Source organism: Heteronotia binoei, chromosome 7, assembly GCF_032191835.1.
Source record: "Heteronotia binoei isolate CCM8104 ecotype False Entrance Well chromosome 7, APGP_CSIRO_Hbin_v1, whole genome shotgun sequence".
NCBI classification, from domain to species: Eukaryota; Metazoa; Chordata; class Lepidosauria; order Squamata; family Gekkonidae; genus Heteronotia; species Heteronotia binoei.
The window spans coordinates 37,412,017-37,423,279 of record NC_083229.1 but is presented as its reverse complement, the minus strand read 5'-3'; the positions used below and the strand labels follow the sequence as shown (position 1 = coordinate 37,423,279).

At 43.4% G+C, this 11,263-nt stretch overlaps 1 non-coding gene across 1 annotated transcript; it reads right to left on the bottom strand.

Annotated features, from left to right (window-relative positions):
• Positions 1-10,322: 10,322 nt before the first annotated feature.
• TRNAS-UGA (transfer RNA serine (anticodon UGA)) lies at positions 10,323-10,389 on the bottom strand. Its single transcript has one exon. It is a non-coding gene; the product is annotated as a tRNA-Ser (tRNA).
• Between the last annotated feature and the right edge of the window lie 874 nt (positions 10,390-11,263).

Genomic DNA, 11,263 nt, shown 5'->3' with positions numbered 1-11,263 from the left:
AAGAAGTATGGTACTTCCTTTTAACCGTTTTAACCTGACTAAATGGTGAGCCTAAGAAGTGCGTTAACGTTTGAGAGAGAGAGAGAGATGGGATGTTATTTATCAGGTGATGCCATTCCCTCATCTGAAGAAGTATGCATGCATACGAAAACTTACATTCTGAATTAAAACTTTGTTGATCTTAAATGTGCAGCTTGACTCCTACTTTGTTCTACCTATGAAGAAATAACAGTTCTATGTATTGCTTTACTCTTATAACAAGTTCCTTTAATTCTGGCAGATTTCTTCCCATCAAGGTAAGACGGGAAAACCAAATGCTGGCTTTCCCCTTTCAGTCATTGCTTGAACAAACAAAGAATCACAGAAGGACCTGAAGAGCCAGTTATGTGAGAGCCAGTTTGGTGTAGTGGTTAAGTGTGCGGACTCTTATCTGGGAAAACCGGGTTTGATTCCCCACTCCTCCACTTATAGTTGCTGGAATGGCCTTGGGTTAGCCATAGCTATCACAGGAGTTGTCCTTGAAAGGGCAGCTGCTGTAAGAGCCCTCTCAGCCCCACCCACCTCACAGGATGTCTGTTGTGGGGGAAGAAGACAAAAGAGATTGTAAGCCACTCTGAGTCTCTGATTCAGGGAGAAGGGCAGGGTATAAATCTGCAGTCTTTTTCTTCTTCGAGCTGCTTGGATCTTACTGTCCTAATGGGTTGCCAGTGAAGGTTGTAATGCAGCCATAGGAAAAATCTCTCTCCCTCCACCCCCCATAATAAATATTCTGTGAATGTATGATTGAGCCTGTGATTTGGAAAGGAAGGGAGGGGGAGCAAGAAGCAAGGCAGAGGACAGATCTCAAGGGCAAGCACTCCTTGTCCAATGCTGGCCCACGCTGGCTCCTCTTGGGATCTGTGTAGCTCCGTTCTTCTAGTAGGGCATGTTGTGTGTGTTTTGCTCATGAAAGGAGATGAATCAGAGTTGTGGTTTCCAGCTTTGTTATAATAGTACAAAGGGCTCTGTCTGAATCAGCTGGCAGCAGAAGAGGCAGTGGAGCGGCAGGAGTCAGTGTTCAATCCCACCCGTTGTTTTATTCCCAAGACTCCTTCTTGTTCTGTTCTCTTTTCTGGCTTCAAAAGGAATGGATCTCTCTTTTTTTTCTTCTCAAAATTTGTCAAAGTGGCAGTACCAGAACAAGAGCCCTTAGCCTGAGGACGTCCGTGATAAATTGGAATAAAATGAAAATAAACACATCGATAAATTTCAAAATACTTTCTCTTGCTCTCTTTCCCCATTGACTTGGGCTGCAATCCAGTGCAAACGTCCCTGGCAGGAGGCTCCATTGAACAAAGTGGGACTGGGGGGGTGGTCCAAAAAGGCTGGGGGGCCTTCAGGATTAAAGCCTTGTTGTGTTTTACCTTGATGTAAGCCACCCTGAGCCCTCCTTGCATGGAAGGGCAGCCTAAAAGTTTAAACATTAAAACAAATAAAAAGCCCAGTGCATTTTAATAGCATCTATTATGTTTATTTTATTTTATGTCATTTTCATGCACACACAAAAAAAACCCTATAGCCATATTATCAACACAGGACAGTCATTCCCTTTGCAGGAAAATAAAAGATTTGTGTTTCTAATCTGACATGCCTATCAAGCACATGGGCCCATATAACTGGTCACTATAGTGTTCAGTCCATGTAGAAAGATTCAGTAGAAAGACTGCAATTCTGGAATCCTGAGACACAGAGGATGGTCTACAGTGAATTGGATCCAACCAGTGTTCCCTCTAAGCTGAGTTAGTGTGAGCTGGCTCACAGTTTTATCACTTCCAGCTCACACATTTTTGTCTTAGTTCAGGAAGAACGGCCCCAGAGCAAACTAATTTATGCAGTGGTCAAATTGCTCACTCACACTACTGTATTGCCAGCAGCACACAAAGTAGAATTTTTACTCACAAGACTCCACAGCTTAGAGCAGGGTTGTGGAACTCATTTGTAATGAGGGCCAAATCTGACATAAATGAGATCTTGTTAGGCCAGGCCATGTCGGGCCAGGCCATGTGTGCACCTATTTAAAATTAGGTAGCAGAGAGATAACTTTATAAAAGACAGAAACACAATTAAAGATTTTTAAAAACTTAAAATAAAACATGATTAATCCATCAGCAGTTGTTGGTCTTAATGGTGCTTTCTTTGTATCCCTTGTGCGATCCAGGGAACTGAGCAAAGGAAGCTCTGGCTCTTTCCTTCCTTCCTCAAGGGACCAGGAGGGGGAGGAGCCTCAGCCAATAGAAAGAAAAGAGGTTTGGCTCAGTAGCTCTTCTGTGCAATTAAGAGAGCCTGACAAAGCAAGCTCTCCCTCCCCCCCCTTCCTCCCCAAGGGAAGAGTCTCAGCAAAAGAAGAAAATAAGGGCTTTTCTCTGTAGCTCCTGTGTGATTGAGCAAGCCTGGCAAAGCAAGCTGTGATGCAGAAGGAAGCAAGAGAGAGGGAGAAGGAAGCAGATGACAGCCAGTTGCTTGGGGGTCTGATAGGAGCCCTTCGAGGGGGGGGGTGATTTGACCCCTGGGCCGCATGTTTGACATCCCTGGCTTAGACGGAGCATAGGATCCAACCACCTTTTCTACTGGTGAAAAAGGAAAGAGACTTTCCCTTTGACCGCTAAACAAGGTTATGCTAGGGATTATGGGACCTGCATAGACAAAACCCATATGGGATAGGAATTGTGGTAAGGAGAGGAATTAGGTGAGACTGAGGGGGAAAGCTTCTTGGATCCAACCCAATTATGTGCTGTACCCCTGGGATCAGAAAGTCACATATTCATATCCTTACTTGGCCATGAGGAAGTCATGGGACCAGTGGCTCTCTCTCCCTTTCTCTCAGCCTAACCTACCTCACAAGGTTGTTGTGAGACTAAAGTAGAAAAGTGGGTGATCCCTGGCCCGAGAGCCAAACGACTATCTTCAGCCTTTTTGGCCCTGGCACCAACCTGGTGGAACTTTCTGTCAGTTGAGACCAGGGCCCTAGGAGACTTGAAGCAGTTCTGCAGGGCCTGTAAGGCAGAGATGTCCCACCAGGCATATGGTCAAGAATAAGTGACAGGTTGTCATCATGGACCGTGTCCTTATCCTGCCTATTACTGTGACATCTTTCTGAGAAATTCTGGGTGCTGAAATTTTTGTAAATTAATTGATGAATTTTGATAAGTGGGCAGGGCTAAATGTTTAATAAAGAAACCAACCACGTACAATGCTCTGAGTTCCTCAGAGAAGGGACAGAATAAAATCTGATCTAAAACAACAAGGGAGGGATTGATTTTAATTATTTCATTTTTACCTTGCCTTTCTCCCCAGCGCGGGCCCAAATTTCTTCACTCCTCCATTTTATTCTCACAACAACCACTGTGAGGTAGGTGCCAGGTGGCTGAGAGGGTGTGACCAGCCCAAGGTCACCCTGTGAGCTTTCATGGCTGAGTGAGGACTGGAACCTGGGTTTCCCAGAACTGACGCACTAACCACCACTACACCACACTGGCTTTCCAGTGGGATGACCCCCTGCCCTCCCTAATTAGCACCCTGAGTGCAAAAGTTGTTCCATTGGGCAACGAGAACTTTCTCTGCCATTGCTCCATCTATCAGGTGGTGCATCAAAATCTTCTACAAACAACCAATCCCATAATCATGTCCTGTGCAGACAGTCCAGAGAACAAGGAGAAAGGTGCATGACTCATCCATTATGCAGCCAAGAAGAGCCAAAGGGGTGAGGTGGAAACCAGGAGAGGAAAGAGGGAAGAATGAAAGGGAGTGGGAAGACAACTATGCACAGGATGCCTTGGGACTATTTCCCAATGCAATAATTATTTTCTCAGGTACTGCTAATTCAGAAAGCCAGACCTCTTTAGCCTGTGGGGATCACAGGCCCAAACTGAAGCATGGAGATGTAACAGAGAAAGAAAACACCACTGTGAGAATGCTTTGTTCTTGTCAGCCTGATGCTTTTGCTTCTGGTCTTCTACAACCCCGCCTTGCCAAGAACCAGGGCAGAGTGGACATGTAGAGGAGTGAATCTGCATCCCACTGCCCCGCACAGTGGGCATCAGGCTCCTCAGATGTATCAGAATCCATGTTTACAGAGGGCTTATGTCCATACATTCAACTTGCACAGTCATTTCCTGGATTTTTTTGCACAAATGACATGGAGGCTCATCCTGTTTAGATCTGAAGAAATGAGCAGTGACTCATGAAAGTTTATTACCCTGCCACAAATTTTGCTAGTCTTTAAGATTCTACTGGACTCCTGCTCTTTTCTACTGCTACAGACAGACTAACATGACTACCCATCTTGATCTATCTCCATATCTAGATTAGCATTGTAGGTGCCTCAGGTCATCTGTGGATCATGCCACACAGTGACAGGAAGCTGTGGGACATCTACTTCCCATACCTTATACCCTGTCTTATGAGGAGTCTTTTCCTGAACAGCTAGGAAAAAAATATGTTATGTGCAAGGATTGAAGGCACACTCACAATCTAAAAAATCACTTTTTACCCAGAAACTTGTGTGAAACTTGAGTGCTGGCAGAGTGCAATCCTACTAGAAGGGGAATTGTTCTGAAATAAGACTAAGGTCAGTGTTGGCTACTCTGAATAGGGTAGCTCTCCAGGGTCTCAGGTGAAGGTCTCTCACATCATCAGTGTGGTGGGAAGGTGCTGTCAGGTTGCAGCTGACTTATGCAACCTCATAGGTTTTTCAAGGCAAAAGGAGGTTCAGAGGTCTTTGCCAGTGCCTGCCTCTGCATCACCACCTAGACTTCCTTAGTGGTCTCCCCTCCAAATGCTAACCAGGGCTGACCTTACTTAGCTTCTGAGCTCTGATGAGCTCCTCGTAGCCTAGTACATCATCAGCACTATATCCTTTAACTGAAGATTCTAGGGATTGAACCTTGGAACTTCTGCACACAGAACAAATACACTGCCACTGAGCCATGGAACACTGTCCCTGAGGCAATATTATCTTACTAGTTCAATCATAGTTGAACCATTTTCCCGAGAAACCCAGAGTGACCCCCCTCAATCCACAACAGGAATTCAGATCGTCCTTTTGCTTCCCTCTCTGCTCACACAAGACCATTCTGGTGATTCCAGTGTGGTCCCTGGCAGACTGATGTCAGTTAGCCACACCTTGTTTGGTGTATGGTGGGGGACAGTTGTTACAAAATAAAAAAGCAATCCAAACAAAGACGTTTGCTCCAGGAGGTTAGCTTAGGTTTAATAGAGGATGTTTGCAGTCTTTCAGTCCTGCTTGGCCTAGAGGGCTTAGCCATGTACAAACTAAACTAGAACGCTAAACACAACTGTTTGCTTAATGCTGTTATGGAACCTATTTGTCAGGCTACTGGCTCTTATTAGTCACCAAAGTGACAGGGAGAACAGATCCATCTTTTCTTAGCGGTGAGTCCTGGTATTTTCTCCTCATCTGTGGCTACAAACAGATAATTTTACCTCTCTGAAATAAGGAGCAAGCTTGTGACAAGCATGATTGAATTTCAAAGGGAGGTCTGACCATCATATTTAAAGGGACCACATTTCTTTTAAATGCCTTCCCACCATTGGAAATAATGGAGGACAGGGGCACCTTATTCTGGGGCTGGACCAATCTTTTTGAAAATTGGAGGTTTTTTTGAGGAGACGCACTAGATGCTATGCTGAAAATTTGGTGCCTCTAACTAAAAAAAACAGCCCCCCTGAGCCCAGGATACCCACAGACCAATTCTCTACTATACCCTATGGGGATCAGTCTCCACACAGGATATAAGGAAGTGCTCAGCGGACATTTCCCTCCCCCCTCCCCACTTTCTGATAACCCTGAAGCAGGGAGAGAACCTCCAAACCAGGGGATCTCCTGCCACCAACTGGGGATTGGCATCCCTAATTTAGCTATACCTTGCTTTTCTCCCCAGCGAGGACCCAAAGTGGTTTACAACATTGCTCTTCCCTCCTCCATTTTCACCTCACAGCAAATCTGCAAGGCAGGTTATGCTGAGGGAAAATGACATTGTTCTTTCCTCCTACATTTTCACCTCACAACAACTCTGTGAGGTAAGTTGTGCTGAGGGAAAATAACAGGCTCAAGGCAGAGTGGGGATACAAACCTGGATGCCTAGACCTTAGTTTTTAATATGTGCCTTTTATAGATTTTAGAATTGTTGTTTTTATCTTTTATTTATATTGTAAGCTGCTTTGAGTTCTGCAAGGGAAAAAAGTAGCTAACAATTTTTTTTAAAAAATAAATAGCCTGATACTCTAACCATTGAACCATTATGTCCTTCCAGAAGAAAACTCATAATGTTTCATCTGGTGGAATCAGCTCCCTGTGGCGATCCAGGCCCTACCTGAATTACTGCCATTTTGTAGGGCCCGCAAGACGGAGCTGTTCCGCTGGGCCTATGGTTGAGGCAGCGGGTGTCCTTTTATTCCATCATTTGGCCTGCCGTGTGGTAACATAATGCTTATTACAGTGCAACTGGTTATTGATGTGCCCTGTCTGCCGGTGGTGCGTTTTATTTATTGTTTTTACTGTTAATTTTAAACTGGTGTTTTAACTTTGATATGTAGGTTTTTATTGCTGTTTTTATATGTTGTGATCCGCCTTGAGCCCATAACGGGAAAAGGCGGAATATAAGTCTATTAAATAAAATTAAAATAAAATAAAAAATCTGATGAACTGCTGGTTGTTACGTAAGTTTGTTAATTGCCATTATCTTTGAAAACCAGGGGGTTTTTTGACCGAGAATGCACAGGAACACATTTCTGGTTGGCTTTATGTCAGGGGGTGTGGCCTAATATGCAAATGAGTTCCCATTTTGGCTTTTTCTACAAAAAAGCCCTGTGTTAAATAATGGTTATGTCAGGGGTATGGCCTAATATGCAAATGAGTTCCTGCTTGACTTTTTCTACAAAAAAACCCTGTTGAGAACTATTTACAAGGACGTTTCTTCAACAGTGTACCCTATCAGCCTGTTGACAAAATTTCTGAACCAGGCCTCCACCATCTTATGTGAAGAACCCATTTCATTTTTTAAAAGAGTCCAAGCTTCTCAGAAATGAAAAGTACTGATCATGTGGAAAGGCAGCATAAAAATATTTTAAATAAATAAATAAAATAATATTCACCCAACGATTTGGAGACAGTTATATGGGACAAAATCTCCCTGACACAAGAAAAATGTCTCTTGTAATGGGTAGAGACCAAGCTTACAAAAATGAGAAAAATGTCCATCAGTATATGTCCACCTCAACCTCCTAACCTACCCACATCGGAAGATGAAGTCTTTCCTCCAAACATGACTGGTCTATAGCTGTTGCTGCACAAGAAGTTACTAAAGAATATTTTTGAAATAAGTAGATCCTATATCAAGGTCAGGCTAACCTGGGCCCCTGGTCATTAAAGTCTACTTGCCTAGTTTCAGTGCTTGGGCCCTTTTATGTGATGGTGGTCCCAGACCTCAGTTCAGGGTGTTCTGTGAGATGTCAGTAAGACTAGCAAGACGCTTTGTCTATGGAAGCAGTTATTACTAGTCATTTATTGAAAATCCATCTCTCCTCTCTCAGTTTCCATTTGCCGTGAAGTTCTAGGATTGACCAGGGCCCATTATGCAGACACATCCTACTGAAGGTCTTTATTCTTGATTTTGGATTCTGTGCCCAACTTATGAACCATCTGCAGCTATAACAAAAAACCCCACACACTTTGCTAAATCAGGGTGGAATGGTACTTGTGATGTGTGGGGAGTGTCATCCAGTTGGGTTTTTTTTTTTAATTATGCAATTACCCTATCGCAGCTGCACAGGGGGAGGGAAGGTGGCTCAGTGGTAGAGCATCTGCTTGGTAAGCAGAAGGTCCCAGGTTCAATCCCTGGCATCTCCACTAAAAAAGGGTCCAGGCAAATAGGCATGAAAAACCTTAGCTTGAGACCCTGGAGAGCAACTGCCAGTCTGAGTAGACAATACTGACTTTGATGGACTGAGGGTCCGATTCAGTATAAGGCAGCTTCATATGTTCATACGTTCACAGTAGTGTCCATTTAAATCCTTGTGGTTCAGGTTTTGCACATGCATTTTAGCATTAATTCATTAAATGAAAGGGAACAGAAAGAAACACAGGCAAAGGGGGGAAACTTGATGTTGAAAATGACAAGACTTTTGAAACTGACAAGCAGCTAAGAATCCCCATTTTCCATACTGCCAAGCAGTAGGGATTCTCTGCTGTGTTAGTGGACACTGAAAAATAGGAGTCACGGGATCTCATAATTTGGGGAACACATTGAATGTACAGAATACATGGTAAAACCCATTAACACTGGCATTACAAGCTGTGATCATTGGCAAAGTGTGTGTGTGTGCATATACATGCTTTGCACAGGGTTGCAATTTGTATGAGGGAGGAGTCATCTGGCAGAAACTCTGGAGAGCTTTTTTAGTCTTGTGCCAGTAAACTGAAAAAAGGGAGGGGGAGGTATTTCCCTGATGCCCTAGCACAGCTGCATAGGAACACTAATTTCCTCTCCTTCCTTGCAAATTTGTGTGGTTTTCTCTTTGTGATTTTCTAATTTGATCATGCACACAGGTTGTGATCTTGGCAGTTTTTAAAAACCTGTCCTGTGCTGATTGCACCCTGTCCTCTAAATGGATTGATCCCAAGCGATTATTAAGAAGAAGAAGAATTGCAGATTCATACCCTGCCCTTCTCTCTGAATCAGAGACTCAGAGCAGTTTACAATCTCCTGTATCTTCTCCCCCCACAACAGACACCCTGTGAGGTGGGTGGGGCTGAGAGGGCTCTCACAGCAGCTGACCTTTCAAGGACAACTCTGCGAGAGTTATGGCTGACCCAAGGCCATTCCAGCAGGTGCAAGTGGAGGAGTGGGGAATCAAACCTGGTTCTCCCATATAAGAGTCCATACACTTAACCACTACACCAAACTGGCTCTCTGTTTGGCTCTAAATTTGGCAGTTAACAAAAGATCCAGGTGGCTCAGCAGTCATTTTAATGTAAGATTTCTGGAGACTGGCCAAATACCGCCCCCCTCAAAAAACCCCCTCTTCACTGAAGTATTAAATGAAAAAATGTTTTCAAAGCTTTAGGCTTCCCATCCCAGTTTCTCTCACTCTTTATATCTCACGTCAATTTAATTCCATGCTGAGATCCCCTCCTTTTATTGTGTTGTATGCAATCCTGAAATCTTTTTTTCTTTTTATGCTAGGCACGCTGCCATTTGCCTCTTCTCTGATCCCCCTTTCAAGTCAATACCAGCATAGAACTAAACCTCATGCAGGTCCTTTTAAACATTCCCTCCATTGTTTTAAACATTTTAATTCAACAATCTGAGGCTAGCAATAGTCCCATATCACTAGACTCATGTTCAAAGCAATTAAAAATTTAAAGAAGGGGAAAATTGAACTTGTACATCAATGAAGGGAAGAGGATAGAGGAAAGTGCAGAGTGAGCAAAACAACCTTGATGTGGGTGGGGAAATGACCTTCAAAAGACAGCAAATGGATGTTAGTGGGAAATCTGAGGAAATCTGTATGTTTTTGAATTACCTTTGGCTTTGAAGCAAATCAAGGGAAAAATTGGCACAAAAGCACTCTCAGAAAACCCAGGGAAACAGCGACTAGAAAGCAAACTGAATGCTGAAGAGAAGAAAATCAATGCAGAATGACAAAGAAAACCCAGTGGACATGCACAGTGAAAGTGAGGGGAAACACCTGTGCATAAGAGGCCCAAGTCTAATTGACAGGTTTGCTTAATTAACTGACTACAAGGAGATTATCATGGATTCTTTACCCATAGTTCTGGTTAAAGGAAAGTATAGCCCTGCAAGCATCAGTAAATAGCAAAGGTTTCATGTAAACACATCAGGTATGGCTCCCCAACCCCAAGCATCTATGTGCTTACAGACAACAGTGGAGCTATTTCCCACCCTTCTTCAATAGTTGCTGGGTTTTTTCCAACCAAAGGTGCATTTGGCTTTTGTTGCTGTCTTTTTTATTCTTTTCCAAAAATTCCTCAGAAGAGGAGCTCCAGGCATCTTGACTAAACAGTCCAAAATATTATGCCAGTTTTTTAAGACAAGTGGATTAGATGATATTTAGCATCATGTTTGTATCCCATATATTTTTTAACTAGGAGCTCTTCATGAACATATGAACATATGAAGCTGCCTTATACTGAATCAGACCCTTGGTCCATCAAAGTCAGTATTGTCTTCTCAGACTGGCAGTGGCTCTCCAGGGCCTCAATCTGAGGTTTTTCACACCTATTTGCCTGGACCCTTTTTAGTTGGAGATGCCAGGGATTGAACCTCGGACCTTCTGCTTTCAAAGCAGATGCTCTACCACTGAGCCACCGTCCCTCCCCGACATATGTGAAGGTGACCCTATTTTATCCTCACAGCAATCCTGTCAGGCAATCACAGGAGGAGGAAATTGGATTTATACCCTGCTCTTCACTTGGAGTCTCAGAGCAGCCTACAATCTCCTTTCCCTTCCTCTCCCACAAAAGACACCCTGTCACTCAGCAGGTGCATGTGGAAGAGCGGGGAATCAAACCCAATTCTCCCAGATTAGAGTCCGTACACTTAACCACTACACCAAAACTGGCTCTCTGTGCAGTGAGCTTGATGGCAAAGCAAGGAGTCAAACCCTTGTCCAAATTCTGCACTCTTGCTTAACTACATCACTCTAGCATAAAAAGCAGCCATTGTCTGAACAATTGCATAAATGTAGAATATACGTAATTCAATGCATCTTATTTAATGTATCTGAAGAAGTGTGCTTGCACATGAAAGATCAGACCTTAAATAAAACTTTGTTGGTCTTAAAGGTGCCACTTGACTCAATTTGTGTTCTGCTGCTTCAGACCAGCATGGCTGCCCATCTGGATTTATATGAATGTGGGATAGTAGCCAAACCAGAGAAGTTTTATCTTGAGAGCACTTGAAATTACAAACCCACAAAGGGAAGGTTGACTTTGCTATCTAGAACTGAATTGAGAATCCTACACTAGAAACCACTATTTGCTCTGCAGGAAAATCAAAAGCACTAACTGATGTGATTTTTATATGGCATGGCTGTTGCTACCTCGGTGGTTGTTCCCATGTATGTTGGTCATGGAAACATACACACCATATTAAGAACCTTCCCTTTCTTCAAGGACTTTTGGCAGTGTGCTATGACTTATTCCATTTTCTTGCCCCATGAGGTATATTTGAATGAGGAACAG